At 48.2% G+C, this 17329-nt stretch overlaps 1 protein-coding gene across 3 annotated transcripts in view; it reads right to left on the reverse strand.

Annotated features, from left to right (window-relative positions):
* Positions 1-15136, reverse strand: part of GABPB2 (GA binding protein transcription factor subunit beta 2) — a 51942-nt gene extending 36806 nt beyond the window's left edge. For 2 of the 3 annotated variants that reach the window (XM_030824590.1, XM_003259207.4), the window contains exon 1: positions 14957-15134. The gene's annotated coding sequence lies outside the window, so the exon portion shown is untranslated. Of the gene's footprint in view, positions 1-14956 lie in introns of all 3 variants that reach the window. The other variant, XM_030824584.1, reaches the window with a different exon arrangement.
* Positions 15137-17329: the final 2193 nt, after the last annotated feature.

Here is a 17329-nt window from a genome sequence, read left to right on the forward strand (position 1 = left end):
CTGGCACAAGACAGGGATGCCCTCTCTCACCGCTCCTATTCAACATAGTGCTGGAAGTTCTGGCCAGAGCAATCAGGCAGGAGAAGGAAATAAAAGGTATTCAATTAGGAAAAGAGGAAGTCAAATTGTCCCTGTTTGCAGATGACATGATTGTATATCTAGAAAACCCCATTGTCTCAGCCCAAAATCTCCTTAAGCTGATTAGCAACTTCAGCGAAGTCTCAGGATACAAAATTAATGTACAAAAATCACAAGCATTCTTGTACACCAATAACAGACAAACAGAGAGCCAAATCATGAGTGAACTCCCATTCACAATTGCTTCAAAGAGAATAAAATACCTAGGAATCCAACTTACAAGGGATGTGAAGGACCTCTTCAAGGAGAACTACAAACCACTGCTCAATGAAATAAAAGAGGATACAAACAAATGGAAGAACATTCCATGCTCATGGGTTGGAAGAATCAATATCGTGAAAATGGCCATACTGCCCAAGGTCATTTATAGATTCAATGCCATCCCCATCAAGCTACCAATGACTTTCTTCACAGAATTGGAAAAAACTACTTTAAAGTTCATATGGAACCAAAAAAGAGCCCGCGTCGCCAAGTCAATCCTAAGCCAAAAGAACAAAGCTGGAGGCATCACGCTACCTGACTTTAAACTATACTACAAGGCTACAGTAACCAAAACAGCATGGTACTGGTACCACAACAGAGACATAGATCAATGGAACAGAACAGAGCCCTCAGAAATGATGCTGCATAGCTACAACTATCTGATCTTTGACAAACCTGACAAAAACAAGAAATGGGGAAAGGATTCCCTATTTAATAAATGGTGCTGGGAAAACTGGCTAGCCATATGTAGAAAGCTGCAACTGGATCCCTTCCTTACACCTTATACAAAAATAATTCAAGATGGATTAAAGACTTATATGTTAGACCTAAAACCATTAAAATCCTACAAGAAAACCTAGGCAATACCATTCAGGACATAGGCGTGGGCAAGGACTTCATGTCTAAAACACCAAAAGCAATGGCAACAAAAGCCAAAATCGACAAATGGGATCTCATTAAACTAAAGAGCTTCTGCACAGCAAAAGAAACTATCATCAGAATGAACAGGCAACCTACAGAATGGGAGAAAATTTTTGCAACCTACTCATCTGACAAAGGGCTAATATCCAGAATCTACAATGAACTCAAACAAATTTACAAGAAAAAAACAAACAACTCCATCAAAAAGTGGGCAGAGGACATGAACAGACACTTCTCAAAAGAAGACATTTATGCAGCCAGAAAACACATGAAGAAATGCTCATCATTACTGGCCATCAGAGAAATGCAAATCAAAACCACAGTGAGATACCATCTCACACCAGTTAGAATGGCCATCATTAAAAAATCAGGAAACAACAGGTGCTGGAGAGGATGTGGAGAAATAGGAACACTTTTACACTGTTGGTGGGACTGTAAACTAGTTCAACCATTGTGGAAGTCAGTGTGGCGATTCCTCAGGGATCTCGAACTAGAAATACCATTTGACCCAGCCATCCCATTACTGGGTATATACCCAAAGGACTATAAATCATGCTGCTATAAAGACACATGCACACGTATGTTTATTGTGGCACTATTCACAATAGCAAAGAATTGGAACCAACCCAAATGTCCAACAACGATAGACTGGATTAAGAAAATGTGGCACATATACACCATGGAATACTATGCAGCCATAAAAAATGATGAGTTCGTGTCCTTTGTAGGGACATGGATGAAACTGGAAAACATTATTCTCAGTAAACTATCGCAAGGACAAAAAAGCAAACACCGCATGTTCTCTCTCATAGGTGGGAATTGAACAATGAGAACTCATGGACACAGGAAGGGGAACATCACACTCCGGGGACTGTTGTGGGGTGGGGGGAGGGGGGAGGGACAGCATTAGGAGATACACCTAATGCTAAATGACGAGTTAATGGGTGCAGGAAATCAACATGGCACATGGATACATATGTAACAAACCTGCACATTGTGCACATGTACCCTAAAACCCTAAAGTATAATAAAAAAAAAAACAAAACAACAACAAAAAAAAGAATGCAGCTGTCAGCTGGGTGCGGTGGCTCACGCCTGTAAACCCACCACTTTGGGAGACTGAGGTGGGCAGATCACCTAAGGTCAGGAGTTTGAGAGCAGCCTAGCCAACATAGTGAAACTCTGTCTTCACAAAAAATACAAAAAAATTAGCTGGGTATGGTGGTGCACGTCTGTAGTCCCAGCTACTCGGGAGGCTGAGGCGGAAGAATTGCTTGAACCCGGGAGGTGGAGGTTGCAGTGAGCCGGGTCGTGCCACTGCACTCCAGCATGGGTGACAGAGTGAGACATCATCTAAAAAAAACAAAAAAATGAGAATGCAGCTGTCTTCTATTAAGCCAGAAGTTAAAGAGAGTTGAAAAAAAATATAAAACAATACTCTTCTCACCATTTTTTAACTTTGAAGATATATATACATAGTTTGTTTCTTTGTTTGTTTTTTGGGTTTTTTTGCGACAGGGTCTCGCTGCTCTGTTGCCCAGGTTGGAGGGCAGTGACACAATCTCGGTTCACTGCAACCTCTGCCTCCAGTGTTTAAGTGATTCTTGTGCCTCAGCCTCCCAAGTAGCTGGGATTACAGGTGTGCACCACCGTGCCTGGCTAATTTTTCTATGTTTAGTAGAGACGGGGTTTCACCATGTTGTCCAGGCTGGTCTCAAACTCCTGAACTCAAGTGATCTGCTGGCCTCAGCCTCCCAAAGTGCTGGAATTACAGGCATGAGCCACTGCACCAGGCCTGAAGATATATTTTTTATAAAAATGTTTTATGTTGGCTGGCTGTGGTGGCTCACACCTGTAATCCCAGCACTTTGGGAGGCCAAGACGGGTGGATTGCCTGAGATCAGGAGTTCAAGACCATTCTGGCCAGCATGGTGAAACTCTATCTCTACTAAAAATACAAAAAAATTAGTCAGGCATGGTGGCGTGCATCTGTAATCCCAGCTACTCGAGAGGCTGAGGCAGGGAAATTGCTTGAATCCGGGAGGTGAAGGTTGCAGTAAGCTGAGATTGTGCCACTGCACTCCAGCCTGGGCGACAGGACAGCGAGACTCCACCTCAAAAAAAAAAAAGTTTTGGTTGGGCGCGGTGGCTCATGCCTGTAATCCCAGCACTTTGGGAGGCTGAGGCGGGCGGATCACGAGGTCAGGAGATCGAGACCATCCTGGTTAACAAGGTGAAATCCCGTCTCTACTAAAAATACAAAAAATTAGCCGGGCGCAGTGGCGGGCGCCTGTAGTCCCAGCTACTAGGGGGGCTGAGGCAGGAGAATGGCGTGAATCCGGGAGGCGGAGCTTGCAGTGAGCCGAGATTGCGCCACTGCACTCCAGGCTGGGCGAAAGAGTGAGACTCCGTCTCAAAAAAAAAAAAAAAAAAAGTTTTATGTTAACATGTAATGGATTTATTACCAAGTTAATTAATGAACTTTTTTTTTCTTTTTCTCCTTTTTTAGAGATGGGGTCTTGCTCTGTCACCCAGTCTGGAGTACACTGGAGTGATCACAGCTCACTGCAACCTTGAATTCCTGGGCTCAAAGGATCCTCCTGCCTTGGTGTCCCAAGGTACTGGGATTATAGGCATGAGTCACCATGCCCAGCCCATAGTGTGAATTTTTATAATCTAATCCAAGTGTCAGTTTATACCACACAAGAAAATGGTAGATAAAAATGATAGCAAACCTTTCTTGGCCAGGTGCAGTGGCTCATGCCTGTAATCCCAGCACTTTGGGAGGCTGAGACGGGCGGATCACGAGGTCAGGAGATTAAGACCATCTTGGCTAACATGGTGAAACCCCGACTCTAGGCCAGGCGCGGTGGCTCACGCTTGTAATCCCAGCACTTTGGGAGGCCGAGGCGGGCAGATCACGAGGTCAGGAGATCGAGACCACGGTGAAACCCCGTCTCTACTAAAAAATACAAAAAATTAGCCGGGCGTGGCGGGCGCCTGTAGACCCAGCTACTCAGAGAGGCTGAGGCAGGAGAATGGCGTGAACCCGGAAGGCGGAGCTTGCAGTGAGCCGAGATCGCGCCACTGCACTCCAGCCTGGGTGACAGAGCGAGACTCCGTCTCAAAAAAAAAGAAACCCCGTCTCTACTAAAAATACAAAAACAATTAGCTGGGCGTGGTGGTGGGCCCCTGTAGTCCCAGCTACTCGGGAAGCTAAGGCAAGAGAATGGCGTGAACCCAGGAGGCGGAGCTTGCAGTGAGCCGAGATTGCGCCACTGCACTCCAGCCTGGGGGACAGAGCGAGACTGTCTCAAAAAAAAAACAACCTTTTTTCTTCTTTTTTTTTTTTTTTTGAGACGTAGTCTTCCTCTATTGCCCAGGCTGGAGTACAGTGGCATGATCTAGGCTGACGGCAACCTCCAACTTCCACCTCCTGGGTTCAAGTGATTCTTGTGTTTCAGCCTCCCGAGTAGCTGAGATTAGAGGTGCCACGCCACCATGCCCAGCTAATACTTGTATTTTTAGTAGAGATGGGGTTTCACCATCTTGGCCAGGCTGGTCTTGAACTCCTGACCTCAAGTGATCTGCTTGTCTCGGCCTCCCAAAGTGATGGGATTACAGGTGTGAGCCACTGTGCCTGGCCTAAACCCTTCTTTTTATTTTATTTATTTATTTAGAGATGGAGTTTTGCTCTTGTTGCCCAGGCTGGAGTGCAGTGGAATGATGTCAGTCCACCGCAACCTCTGCCTCCTGGGTTGAAGCGATTCTCCTGCCTCAGCCTCCCGAGTGCTGGGATTACAGGCATGTGCCACCATGCCCAGCTAATATTGTATTTTTAGTAGAGACGGGGTTTCTCCATATTTGTCAGGCTGATCTCGAACTCCTGACCTCAGGTGATTTGCCTACCTTGGCCTGCCCACCACCATGCCCAGTTAATTATTGTTTTTTTTATTTTTTGAGACGGAGTTTCACTCTTGTTGCCCAGGCTGGAGTGCACTGGCGTGATCTCGGCTCACCGCAACCTCCACCTCCAAAGTTCAAGCGATTCTCCTACCTCAGCCTCCCAAGTAGCTAGGAATACAGGCGTGTGCCACCACGCCTGGCTAATTTTTGTATTTTTAGTAGAGACGGGGTTTCACCACCTTGGCCAGGCTGGTCTCGAACTCCTGACCTCGTGATCCACCGGCCTCAGCCTCCCAAAGTGCTGGGATTACAGGCATGAGCCACTGTGCCTGGCAATGTTTTATTATTATTATTTATACTGGCAGTGTTTTATTATTATTATTATTATTATTTTTTTTTTTTTTTTTTTGAGACAGAGCCTCGCTCTGTCGCCCAGGCTGGAGTGCAGTGGCGCAATCTCGGCTCACTGCAAGCTCCGCCTCCCGGGTTCACACCATTCTCCTGCCTCAGCCTCTCCGAGTAGCTGGGACTACAGGCGCCCGCCACCACGCCCGGCTAATTTTTTTGTATTTTTAGTAGAGACGGGGTTTCACCGTGGTCTCGATCTCCTGACCTCGTGATCCGCCCGCCTCGGCCTCCCAAAGTGCTGGGATTACAAGCGTGAGCCACCGCGCCCAGCCTATTATTATTATTATTTTGTGTGTGTGTAACAGAGTTTTGCTCTTGTCACGCAGGCTAGAGTGCAATGGTGCAATCTCAGCTCACTGCAATCTCTGCCTCCTAGGTTCAAGCAATTCTCCTTCCTCAGCCTCCCGAGTAGCTCGTATTACAGGCATGTGTCACCATGCCCAGCTAATTTTGCATTCTTAGTACAGACAGGGTTTCACCAAGTTGGTCAGCCCCTCGAACTCCTGACCTCAGGTGATTCGCTGCCTCAGCCTCCCAAAGTGCTGGGATACAGGCGTGAGCCACTGCAACCGGTTGCAAAATGTTTCTGAGCAGTATTTTATATTGGAGTCTGCTTTCATATCTGCATTTATCGTATTTATATATTTATTTACTGAGACAGGGTCTTACTCTGTTTCCCAGGCTGGATGGAGTGCAGTGGCATAATCATGGCTCACTGAAACCTCTGCCTCCTGGATTCAAGTGATTCTCCTGCCTCGGCCTCCTGAGTAGCTGGGATTACAGGCACCTACTACCACGCCTGGCTAATTTATGTATTTTTAGTAGAGGCAGTGTTTCACCAGGTTGGCCAGGCTGGTCTTGAACCCCTGACCTCAAGTAACCCGCTAGCCTCAGCCTCCCAAAGTGCTGGGATTACAGGCGTGAGCCACTGCACCCAGCCTATCACTCTTCTTTAACCATCTTTCTGTCACATATCAATACTACTAAATGACAACCAACCCAAATCCGTCATCCCATTCTTTCAACAAGCCATGATTTTAAAGCCCTATTTCTTACTACACAGAGATATAATTAAATTTGGGATTAGAATGTAAATAAGGTGCTATATTTATCTCCTAATATAAGAAAGATATAGAAATGCGTTCTTCAAGGCTCTTTTCTCCTCCTATCCTCAGTTACTCTTTTGAGTTAACCTGAAGCATAAATCTTAAGTAAAATGTAGCCAGGCGCAGTGGCTCACAACTGTAATCCCAGCACTTTGGGAGGCAGAGGCAGGCGGATCACTTGAGGTCAGGAGTTGGAGACCGGCCTGGCCAAGATGGTGAAATCTCGCCTCTACTAAAATACAAAATTTTACTACCTCGCCTGTACTAAAAATACAAAAATTAGCCAGGTGTGGTGGTGCACACCTGTAATCCCAGCTACTCAGGAGGCTGAGGCAGGAGAATCACTTGAACCTGGGAGGCAGAGGTTGCAGTGAGCCAAGATTGTGCCACTGCCCTCCAGCCTGGGTAACAGAGCAAGACTGTCTCAAACAAACAAACAAACAAAAACAAAAACAAAAAGTAAAATGAATTTTTATTCTTATTTTTTATTTTATTTTTTTCGAGTTGAAGTCTTACTCTGTCTCACCCAGGCTGGAGTGCAGTGGTGTGATCTCGGCTCACTGCAGCCTCCACCTCTCAGGTTCAAGCAATTCTCCTGTCTCAGCCTCCTGAGTAGCTCAGACTACAGGCGCGTGCCACCACACCTGGATAATTTTGTATTTTTAGTAAAGACAGGGTTTCACCATGTTGGCCAGGCTGGTCTTGAACTCCTGACCTTGTGATCCACCTGCCTCGGTCTCCCAAAGTGCTGGGATTACAGGCATGAGCCACTGTGCCTGGCCTCTCCTCTCTTTTTTTAAAGCTGAGCCCAGCCATGGGTTTATACCCTCAAATACCTATGAGTGGCTGGGCGCGGCAGCTCACGCCTATACTCCCAATGCTTTGGGTGGCCGAGTCGGGCAGATCACAAGGTCAAGAGAACAAGACCATTCTGGCCAACATGGTGAAACCCTGTCTCTACTAAAAATACAAAAATTAGCTGGGCGTGGCGTTGCGTGCCTGTAGTCCCAGCTACTCGGGAGGTTGAGGCAGGAGAATCACTTGAACCCAGGAGGTGGAGGCTGCAGTGAGCCGAGACTGTGCCACTGCACTCCAGCCTGGTGACAGAGTGAGACTCCATCTCAAAAAAAAAAAAAAAAAAAACCTACGAGTTGGATAAATTCCTCCTCTCCTGAGGTCCCAGGATAATTTGGGGCTCCTGGGCTTGTCAGAAAGTGACATTCTTTACTTACCACAGATCAGGAACCCTGTACAGGGACTTCAGACAAGGTATGAGGCCAGTTTTCCCAAGGGGCTTTAATTGGCTTTGTAAGTTTTATGTGAGATTCCTTTTACCGAACAGAGTTCTTTCAAAGCCAATTTTAAAAGCCTATGTGAAAAATCATTATTCTTGCTGCACTTTATACAAATAATCAGACCAGGTGTAATCCCAGCACTTTGGGAGGCCCAGGAGGGCGGATCATGAAGTCAGGAGATCGAGACCAACCTGACTAACACAGTGAAACTCTGTCTCTACTAAAAATACAAAAAATTAGCCGGGTGTGGTGGTGGGCACCTGTAGTCCCAGCTACTCGGGAGGCTGAGGCAGGAGAATGGCGTGAACCCAGGAGGCGGAGCTTGCAGTGAGCTGAGATTGAACCACTGCACTTCAGCCTGGGCGAAAGAGTGAGACTCCATCTCAAAAAAAAAAAAAAAAAAAAAAAAAATCAGACCAAGTATAATAAAGCCAACCTATTTTACCATGATTTGCCTTTAGGAAAAATGGGAGACTGGCAAGGCACAGTGGCTCACACCTGTAATCCCAGCACTTTGGGAGGCCAAGGCAGGTGGATCACCTGAGGTCAGGTGTTCGAGACCAGCCTGGTCAACGTGGTGAAACCCCATTTCTACTAAAAATACAAAAATTAGCCAGACGTGGTGGCATATGCCTGTAATCTCAGCTAATCTGGAGGCTGACGCAGGAGAATTGCTTGAACCCAGGAGGCAGAGCTTGCAGTGAACCAAGATTGTGCCACTGCACTCCAGCCTAGGTGACTGAATAAGACTCTGTCTCAAAAAATAAAAATTCTAGTCTCATCCGTTGTTTTTTTTTCTGCAACTTGAGACTAACCCTGCTTATTCCTGTGAACCAACCAGTGATCTCTGGCTGTTGCTCAGAAGAAACAAAAGGGAAGGGTAATGTAAAAATCTGGATCAATATTCTAATTCTGGGCACATACTGGAATCAGCTAGTAACCCCAAATCAGCTTGGTTCCAACAGTTGCCCAGTTCATGGAAAACTTTCTTATTTAGTTTACTTGGGATAGTTTTGCTTATTTTGCTTTACTGTTGTGGAGTATACTGCTGTTGTACTCTTTGTGTAGGAATGCAGGATAAGCTTACTGAATGTTTTCTTAAACTGAACACTTTTTAATCTTCCAGATATCACCTTTTGTTGGAGTTATGAATAGCTCTCACCATACTGATGCTTTCTGACTGAGCTCCTCTCTGAACCCTGAATACAAGAGACCCTAAGAGTTAGGCAGGAATATCATCGCCCCTATTCAGCCTGAAAAAGTTACAGAAGATGGATCTTTATTCCTTTGTAACCCCTAGGATTAAGGGTTCTCTAATAAAAGGGAGGGGAGAAATGTTAGAGGTGTTTGAACCAGAGCAACTCCATCTTGAATAGGAGTTGGGTGAAATAAGGCTGAGACCTACTGGGCTGCATTCCCGTTAAGGCATTCCTTTTTTTTTTGTTTTGTGTTTTTTGGGGGTTTTTTCTTTTTTTGGGGGGCGGTTTTTTGAGATGAAGTCTCACTCTAGCCCAGGCTAGAGTCCAGTGGTGCAATCTCAGCTCACTGCAACTTCCGCCTCCCAGGTTGCAGCGATTCTCCTGTCCCAGTCTCCTGCCCGGCTAATTTTTTTTTTTTTTTTTTTTTTGAGACGAAGTCTTGCTCTGTCGCCCAGGCTGGAGTGCAGTGGCACAATCTCAGCTCACTGCAAGCTCCGCCTCCTGGGTTCACGCCATTCTCCTGCCTCAGCCTCCTGAGTAGCTGGGACCACAGGCGCCCGCCACCATGCCTGGCTAATTTTTTGTATTTTCTGTAGAGATGGGGTTTCACCATGTTAGCCAGGATGGTCTTGATCTCCTGACTTCGTGATCCGCCCCTCCTGGGCCTCCCAAAGTGCTAGGATTATAGGCATGAGCCACCGTGCCCAGCCAATTTTTTGTATTAGTACAGACGGAGTTTCACCGTGTTAGCCAGGATGGTCTTGATCTCCTGACCTCTGCCTGCCTTGGCCTCCCAAAGAGCTGGGATTACAGGCGTGAGCCACCGCGCCTGGCCCTTGTTTTGTTTTTTGAGACTGTCTCACTCTGTCGCCCAGACTGGAGTGCAGTGGCACAATCTCGGCTCACCACAACCTCTGCCTGTAATGCTCAAGCAATTCTCCTGCCTCACCCTCCCGAGTAGCTGGAATTACAGGCGCGTGCCACTACTGCCTGGCTAATTTTTGTATTTTTAGTAGAGACAGGGTTTCACCACGTTGGCCAGGCTGGTCTTGAACTCCTGACCTCAAGTGATCCACCTACCTCGGCCTCCCAAAGTGGTGTGAGCCACCATGCCCAGCCAGTTAAGGCATTCTTAGTCACAGGATGAGATAGGAGGTCAGCACGAGATACAGATCATAAAGACTTTGCTGATAAAACAGGCCACAGTAAAGAAGCTGGCTAAAACCCACCAAAAGCAAGATGGAAACAAGAGGACAAGAGTGACCTCTGGTTGTCCTCTCTGCTACACTCCCACCAGTGCCATGCCATGGCAGTTTACAAATGCCATGGCAATGTCAGGAAGTTACCCTATATGGTCTAAAAAGAGGAGGCAGCCGGGTGCGGTGGCTCACGCCTGTAATCCCAGCACTTTGGGAGGCTAAGGCGGGCGGCTCATGAGGTCAGGAGATTGAGACCATCCTGGCTAACGTGGTGAAACCAAGTCTCTACTAAAAATACACACATACACAAAATTAGCTGGGCGTGGTGGCAGGGGCCTGCAGTCCCAGCTATTCAGGAGACTGAGGCAGGAGAACGGCGTGAACCCAGGAAGTGGAGCTTGCAGTGAGCCGTGATCACGCCACTGCACTCCAGCCTGGGCGACAGAGCGAGACTCCGCCTGAACAAAAAAAAAAAAAAAAAAAGAGGAGGCATGTTTAGCATATAATCAAGAAATAACCAGCCGGGCGCGGTGGCTCACGCCTGTAATCCTAGCACTTTGGGAGGCCGAGGCGGGAGGATCACGAGGTCAGGAGATTAAGACCATCTTGGCTAACATGGTGAAACCCCGTCTCTACTCAAAATACAAAAAATTAGCCGGGCGCCTGTAATCCCAGCTACTCAGGAGGCTGAGGCAGGAGAACAGCATGAACCGGGAGGCGGGGCTTGCAGTGAGCCGAGATAGCACCACTGCAGTCCAGCCTGGGCGAAAGAGCGAGACTCCGTCTCAAAAAAAAAAAAAAGAAATAACCATAAAATTATTGCCCATGGAGTAGCCATTCTTCATTTCTTTACTTTCTTTTTTAGCCAGAGACTCGCTCTGTCACCAGGCTGGAGTACAGTGGCGCGATCTTGGCTCACTGCAAACTCCGCCTCCTGGGTACAAGTGATTCTCCTGCCTCAGCCTCCCAAGTAGCTGGGACTACAGATGCACACCACCATGCCCAGCTAATTTTTGTATTTTTATTAGAGACGGGGTTTCACGATGTTGGCCAGGCTGGTCTCAAACTCCCGATCCTGTGACCTGCCCGCCTCAGCCTCCCAAAGTGCTGGGATTACAGGGATGAGCCACCGCGCCTGGCCTTCCTTTACTTTCTCAATCAACTTGCTTTCACTTAAAATAAAACAAAACAAAAAACAAACAAACAAAAAACAGCATTTTGAAGGGAACTATGTCCCATTCTCCCAGTATCTTGTCCATGCTGGTTCTGGCAGGTGGTCAATACCTGCCTGGTGGCCCATCGACCAGACAAGAGATGAAGCCTGATACATCAGAAAACAGTCTAGGCACTTCTGACTCCTTGACTACCAACAACTAACAATATTCTCCCTTGCTGGCTGTACCTCCACTTTCCCTACACATAAACTAAGGAAACAAAATCTCTCTCACTTGCCTTCTAGGATTTTGGAGATGAATAAAATAAATCCCAGTGCTTTGGGAAGCCAAAGCAGGAGGATCAGTTGAAGCCAGGAATTTGATCCCAGCCGGGACAACACAGAGGGACTCTGTCTCCACAAAAATACAAAAATAAAAAAATTAGCAGGGTGTAGTGGCCCACACCTGTGGTCCTAGCTATTCAGGAGGCTAAGATGGGAGGATCACTTGAGCCCAGGAGTTCAAGGCTGCGATGAGCTATGATCACTGCACTCTAGCCTGGGTGACTGAGCAAGACGTTGTCTCTCTTTTTTTTTTGAGACGGAGTCTCGCTCTGTCACCCAGGCTGGAGTGCAGTGGCGCAATCTCGGCTCACTGCAAGCTCCGCCTCCCGGATTCACGCCATTCTCCTGCCTCAGCCTCTCCGAGTAGCTGGGACTACAGGCGCCCGCCACCACGCCTGGCTAATTTTTTTTTGTATTTTTAGTAGAGACGGGGTTTCACCGTGGTCTCGATCTCCTGACCTCGTGATCCGCCCACCTCGGCCTCCCAAAGTGCTGGGATTACAAGCGTGAGCCACTGCGCCCGGCCGAGACGCTATCTCTAAAAATAAAAAAATAGAAAAAGATGGAAAAGAACCTAAATATATGTCAATAGGGGATGGGATAAAGTACTCAGCAAGACTCTGTCTCTAAAAGTAAAACTAAAAAGAAATAAAAAGATTGAAAAGAACCTAAATAGATATCAATAGGGGATTGCATAAAGTATGTTTGTTTATTTGTTTGTGATGGAGTTTTGCTCTTGTTGCCCAAGCTGGAGTACAATGGCGCAATCTCGTCTCACTGCAACCTCTGCCTGCCGAGTTCAAGCCATTCTCCTGCCTCAGCCTCCTGAGTACCTGGGATTACAGGTGTGTGCCACCACGCCTGGCTAATTTTTTGTATTTTTAGTAGAGACGGAGTTTCATCATGTTGGCCAAACTAGTCTACGAACTCCTGACCTCAGGTGATCCACCCGCCTCGGCCTCCCAAAGTGCTGGGATTACAGGCCAGAGCCACCACGCCCGGCCTGTTTGTTTTTTAAAGAGACAGGGCCTCACTCTGTGGTCCAGGCTGGAGTGCAGTGGCGCAATCACGGCTCACTGCAGCCTCGACCTCAAGTGATCCTCCCACCTCACTTTCCTGAGTAGCTGGGACCACCAGTGGCACTACCACGCCCAGCTGATTAAAAATAAAATTTTTTTTCTCTGTACAGACAGGGGTCTCCCTATTTTGCCCAGGCTGGTCCAGAACTCCAGGGCTCAAGGGATCCTCCCACCTCAGCTTCCCAAAATGCTGGGATTACAGGCGTGAGCCACTGCGCCCGGCCAAAACCTTTCAATAAGTGTGTGTTTTAATAATTCATGAAGTGCTTGAGCTCTTGACAACAAAGTACTCTATTATCCAAGATAATTACAGTAATCACTTTTGTTTATTTAAGAATCTGGATGGGGCAGTTTTCTCTTTATTGTCATCAAAGCACGTGTGAAAATACATGCCTGAGAACATCTCTACTGGATTGGGTGGACCAAGTGATTAGATGAAAATATGGTCCTGGATGGTCAAAATTTTGTTACATCGTTGATAGTAAGCCATAGACTGTCCCTTTCCAAAGACTTTGTGTTGGGGGGGACCCCCTAGAGAGAAAGCCCTTTTGGGAAAAGGGAGAGGAATGGGATGACCTCTGGCTCACGGAAGTATGTGAAAACAAGAGACAGCCAACGGAAAGGAGAATTGCAATGGAAGAATCTATGGTTCTTTTAGTATTGCTCAAGTCCCCACTGGGCAGCCAGCTGTACAAACAACTGTGAAAGAAGGAGAGGCGAGGCCGGGAGCCGTGGCTCACACCTGTAATCCCAGCACTTTGGAAGGCCAAGGCGGGCGGATCCCCTAAGGTCAGGAGTTCGAGATCAGCCTGGCTAACATGGTGAAACCTCGCCTCTATTAAAAATAAACAAAAATTGCCAGGCGCGGTGGCTCATGCCTGTAATCCATCACTTTGGGAGGCCGAGGCGGGAGGATCACAAGGTCAGGAGATCGAGACCATCCTGGCTAACACAGTGAAACCCCATCTCTACTAAAAATACAAAAAAATTAGCCGGGCGTGTTGGCGGGCGCCTGTAGTCCCAGCTACTCGGGAGGCTGAGGCAGGAGAATGGCATGAACCCGGGAGGCAGAGCTTGCAGTGAGCTGAGATCGCGCCACGGCACTCCAGCCTGGGCGACAGCGAGACTCCGTCTCAAAAAAAAAAAAAAAAAAAAAAAAAAAAATATATATATATATATATATATATACACACACATACACACACACACACACACACACAGACACACACACACAAATTAGCCGTGCATGGTGGCGCACGCCTGTAATCCCAGCTACTTGGGAGGCTGAGGCAGGAGAATCGCTTGAACCCGGGAAGTGGAGGTTGCAGTGAGCTGGAGGTTGCTGTGAGCCGAAATCGCGCCACTGCACTCCAGCCTGGGTGACAGGGCGAGACTCAGTTTTGAAAAAAAAAAAAGCTGGGCGCGGTGGCTCACGCTTGTAATCCCAGCACTTTGGGAGGCCGAGGCGGGCGGATCACGAGGTCAAGAGATCGAGACCACGGTGAAACCCCGTCTCTACTAAAAATACAAAAAATTAGCCGGGCGTGGTGGCGGGCGCCTGTAGTCCCAGCTACTCAGAGAGGCTGAGGCAGGAGAATGGCGTGAACCCGGGAGGCGGAGCTTGCAGTGAGCCGAGATTGCGCCACTGCACTCCAGCCTGGGTGACAGAGCAAGACTCCGTCTCAAAAAAAAAAAAGCAAAAAAAAAAGCAAACAAACAGAGGCGGGGCCCGTACTGCTCTCGTTCAGATTACCGAGTTCACTAGTAATCTTTCAGGTCATTATTAGGGTCAGAGAATGACAGTCGCCGTTTGCCTCTCTATCATAAACCCTACAGTTCCTCACACCAATGTCTGTCTGAAAAATGGGAACCAATTTGGGGCAGGGGGCCAAACTCAGCCTCAGCGACAGGCCTCGGCCCCGGCTCCGCGCCGCCCCCTAGTGGTCACCTCCGCGGCCTGGGCTTCCCTTGGTCCAGCTCCCCAGCCCCAGGTCTTACACCCACCCCCTTCTTCACCTCCTTCCAGTCCCCTCCCCTTCCTCCCGACAGCATCCCCTTCCTCTCCGTCCCCCTCCCCCAGCTGCCCCCGCTTCAGTGACGGGGAGCCGCGCGGTCTGCACCCAGAAGTCCGAGGCTGGGCTGGGAAGCGGTGTGATTTCTCATGGCACTTTCCTTTCCAGCCCTGACGCCCCCCGCAGTCCACACATCTCTTCTTTCCCCCTCACCTCCTCGTCCGGGACGCTGCCGGCCGCGCTTCCACGGAGCCCGCCAGTTTAGTCCCGTTTCCTTCTCTAGTTAAGACTCCCTGTCAAGGACGGTTACTTTTTGCCCTTTTCATGTGTGCATGTTTTGGGGGCCTTTAACCCCCCCTCGTGGAGAAACAGAGGCAGCAAAATGGCGGACGCGGAAATGACGCCGCGAGTAAGAGTTCTGGCGGAGGAATCTGTGAAGGGAAAATGATCAGAAAACCCATACTCCCACTCTAACAGAAAGATGATGCACCCCCGAGGCTTATCGCCTATCTGCTGAGGCACTTCTGAGGTGGAAAAGTGCGTCACCGAGGCACCTAGGCAGGACTATTTAACGGGGCGGAGGACTGCTGGTCACGTATCTTGCGCGTCTGAATAGTTCCAGCAGGGGACGGATCCTGGGTCTGGTGCTGGCGCCAAGAACCTGGCGAACCGCTGAGGGAGGCTCGGATCGTGTGTCACTCATGCAGATTGCGTCTTAACTCTTGGCTGCTTCTTCGGGGTCCGGGGCGGCCAGGTTTAGTTTGACAGGAAAGCCTCGTTACTTTATCCCAACCTCAGCTGCAGCTGTTTGGGACGTTCCTGGCTTTGTGCATTGGGTTCTGGTGCCTGATGGACACATTTTTCCAGTTACAGCCCGAATGTAAGGACCCTAGAGCCAAGCTGTCAGTGAGAACAGTGAAACAAATGACTGAGTCATTTCTTTCTTTCTTTTTTTTTTTTTGAGACGGAGTCTCGCTCTGTCGCCCAGGCTGGAGTGCAGTGGCTCGATCTCGGCTTGCTGCATGCTCCGCCTCCCGGGCTCACGCCATTCTCCTGCCTCAGCCTCCGGAGTAGCTGTGACTACAGGCACCCGCCACCACACCCGGAGAATTTTTTGTATTTTTAGTGGAGACGGGGTTTCACCGTGTTAGCCAAGATGGTCTCGATCTCCTGACATCGTGATCCACCCGCCTTGGCCTCCCAAAGTGCTGGGATTACAGGCGTGAGCCACGGCCTGGCTTTTTTTTTTTTTTTTTTTTTGAGACGGAGTCTGGCTTCGTCCGTCGCCCAGGCTGGAGTGCAGTGGCGCAATCTCAGTTCGCTGCAACCTCTGCCTCCCGGGTTCAAGTGATTCTCCTGCCTCAGCCTCCCCAGCAGCTGGGATTACAGGCGTCCGCCACCACGCTGGGCTAATTTTTGTATTTTTAGTAGAGACGGGGTTTTACCATGTTGGCCAGGCTGGTCTCGAACTCCTGACCTCAAGTGATTTCACCCGCCTCGGCCTCCCGAAGTGCTGGGATTACAGGCGTGAGCCACCGCGCCCGGCCTGAGTCATTTCATTTTGGAGGCCTGCAAGAGGATGGAGCATGAGTTTGCAAATCCATTTAGTCACTTTATTTACCAAATAGTTGATCCCTCTCTCCACCCACCAATTGCCATGACTGAAGGACTCCGAAGGGGCCCTTCAAAACTCAGTAAAAATAGAAAAGGACGCACTACTTATCCTTCCTGGCCCCATTCTTCGTTAGACTGGGACCGTCTTTAGATGTGGGCTTTTCATGGCCTAGAGGGAGGATTTGTCTTTTTTTTCTCCCTCCTCGGTACTTCTCTAAATCATCCTTATTTAGGGTATAGTGTCATCTTTATTTATGGTACACTGCCCAATTCTATCCTATCCATATTGGTATTTACAGTTTCTCTTTTGAGAGTTGGAGTCTTGTCTCATCCTCGTTTACATTCTGTTTGGCTCAGTGCTTTCCTGTAGTAGGCACACAAAAACCAGAAGTTAAGCAGATAACATATTTGAGTGAATTCGTTTATCTTCTTAGGCACCTAGGAGAATTATTACCTGAAATATAATGTTGGTAGTCAGTGGGCAAGCACAAGAGTGGTTGTAGCTGTCTCCCTAACTACTTTTCTGATTTTAAGTTGATTTTGCTGTTTCATTATCTGTTCAATGCGAAGTTCACCATTTAATGTCTAAATGCTATTCAAATCATTCTTCCTCTAAGTTGAATATTATTATAGAAAGATAAAATGAGGCCGGGTTTAGTGGCTCACGCCTATAATCTCAGCACTTTGGGAGGCTAAGGCGGGCAGATTACCTGAGGTCAGGAGTTAGAGACCAGCCTGGCCAACATGGTGAAACCCCGTCTCTATGAAAAATACAAAAATTAGCCAGGCGTGGTGGCAGGCGCCTGTAATCCCAGCTACCTGGGAGCCTGAGGTGGGAGGATCCCTTGACCCTGGTGGGTGGAGGTTGCAGTGAGCGGTGATCCGCACCACTGCACTCCAGCCTGGGTGACAGAGCGGGACCCTGTCTCAAAAAAATAAAAATAAAAAAGAAAAAGATGTATAAGCTAAGTG

This window comes from Nomascus leucogenys, chromosome 12 (assembly GCF_006542625.1).
Source record: "Nomascus leucogenys isolate Asia chromosome 12, Asia_NLE_v1, whole genome shotgun sequence".
Classification (NCBI taxonomy): Eukaryota; Metazoa; Chordata; class Mammalia; order Primates; family Hylobatidae; genus Nomascus; species Nomascus leucogenys.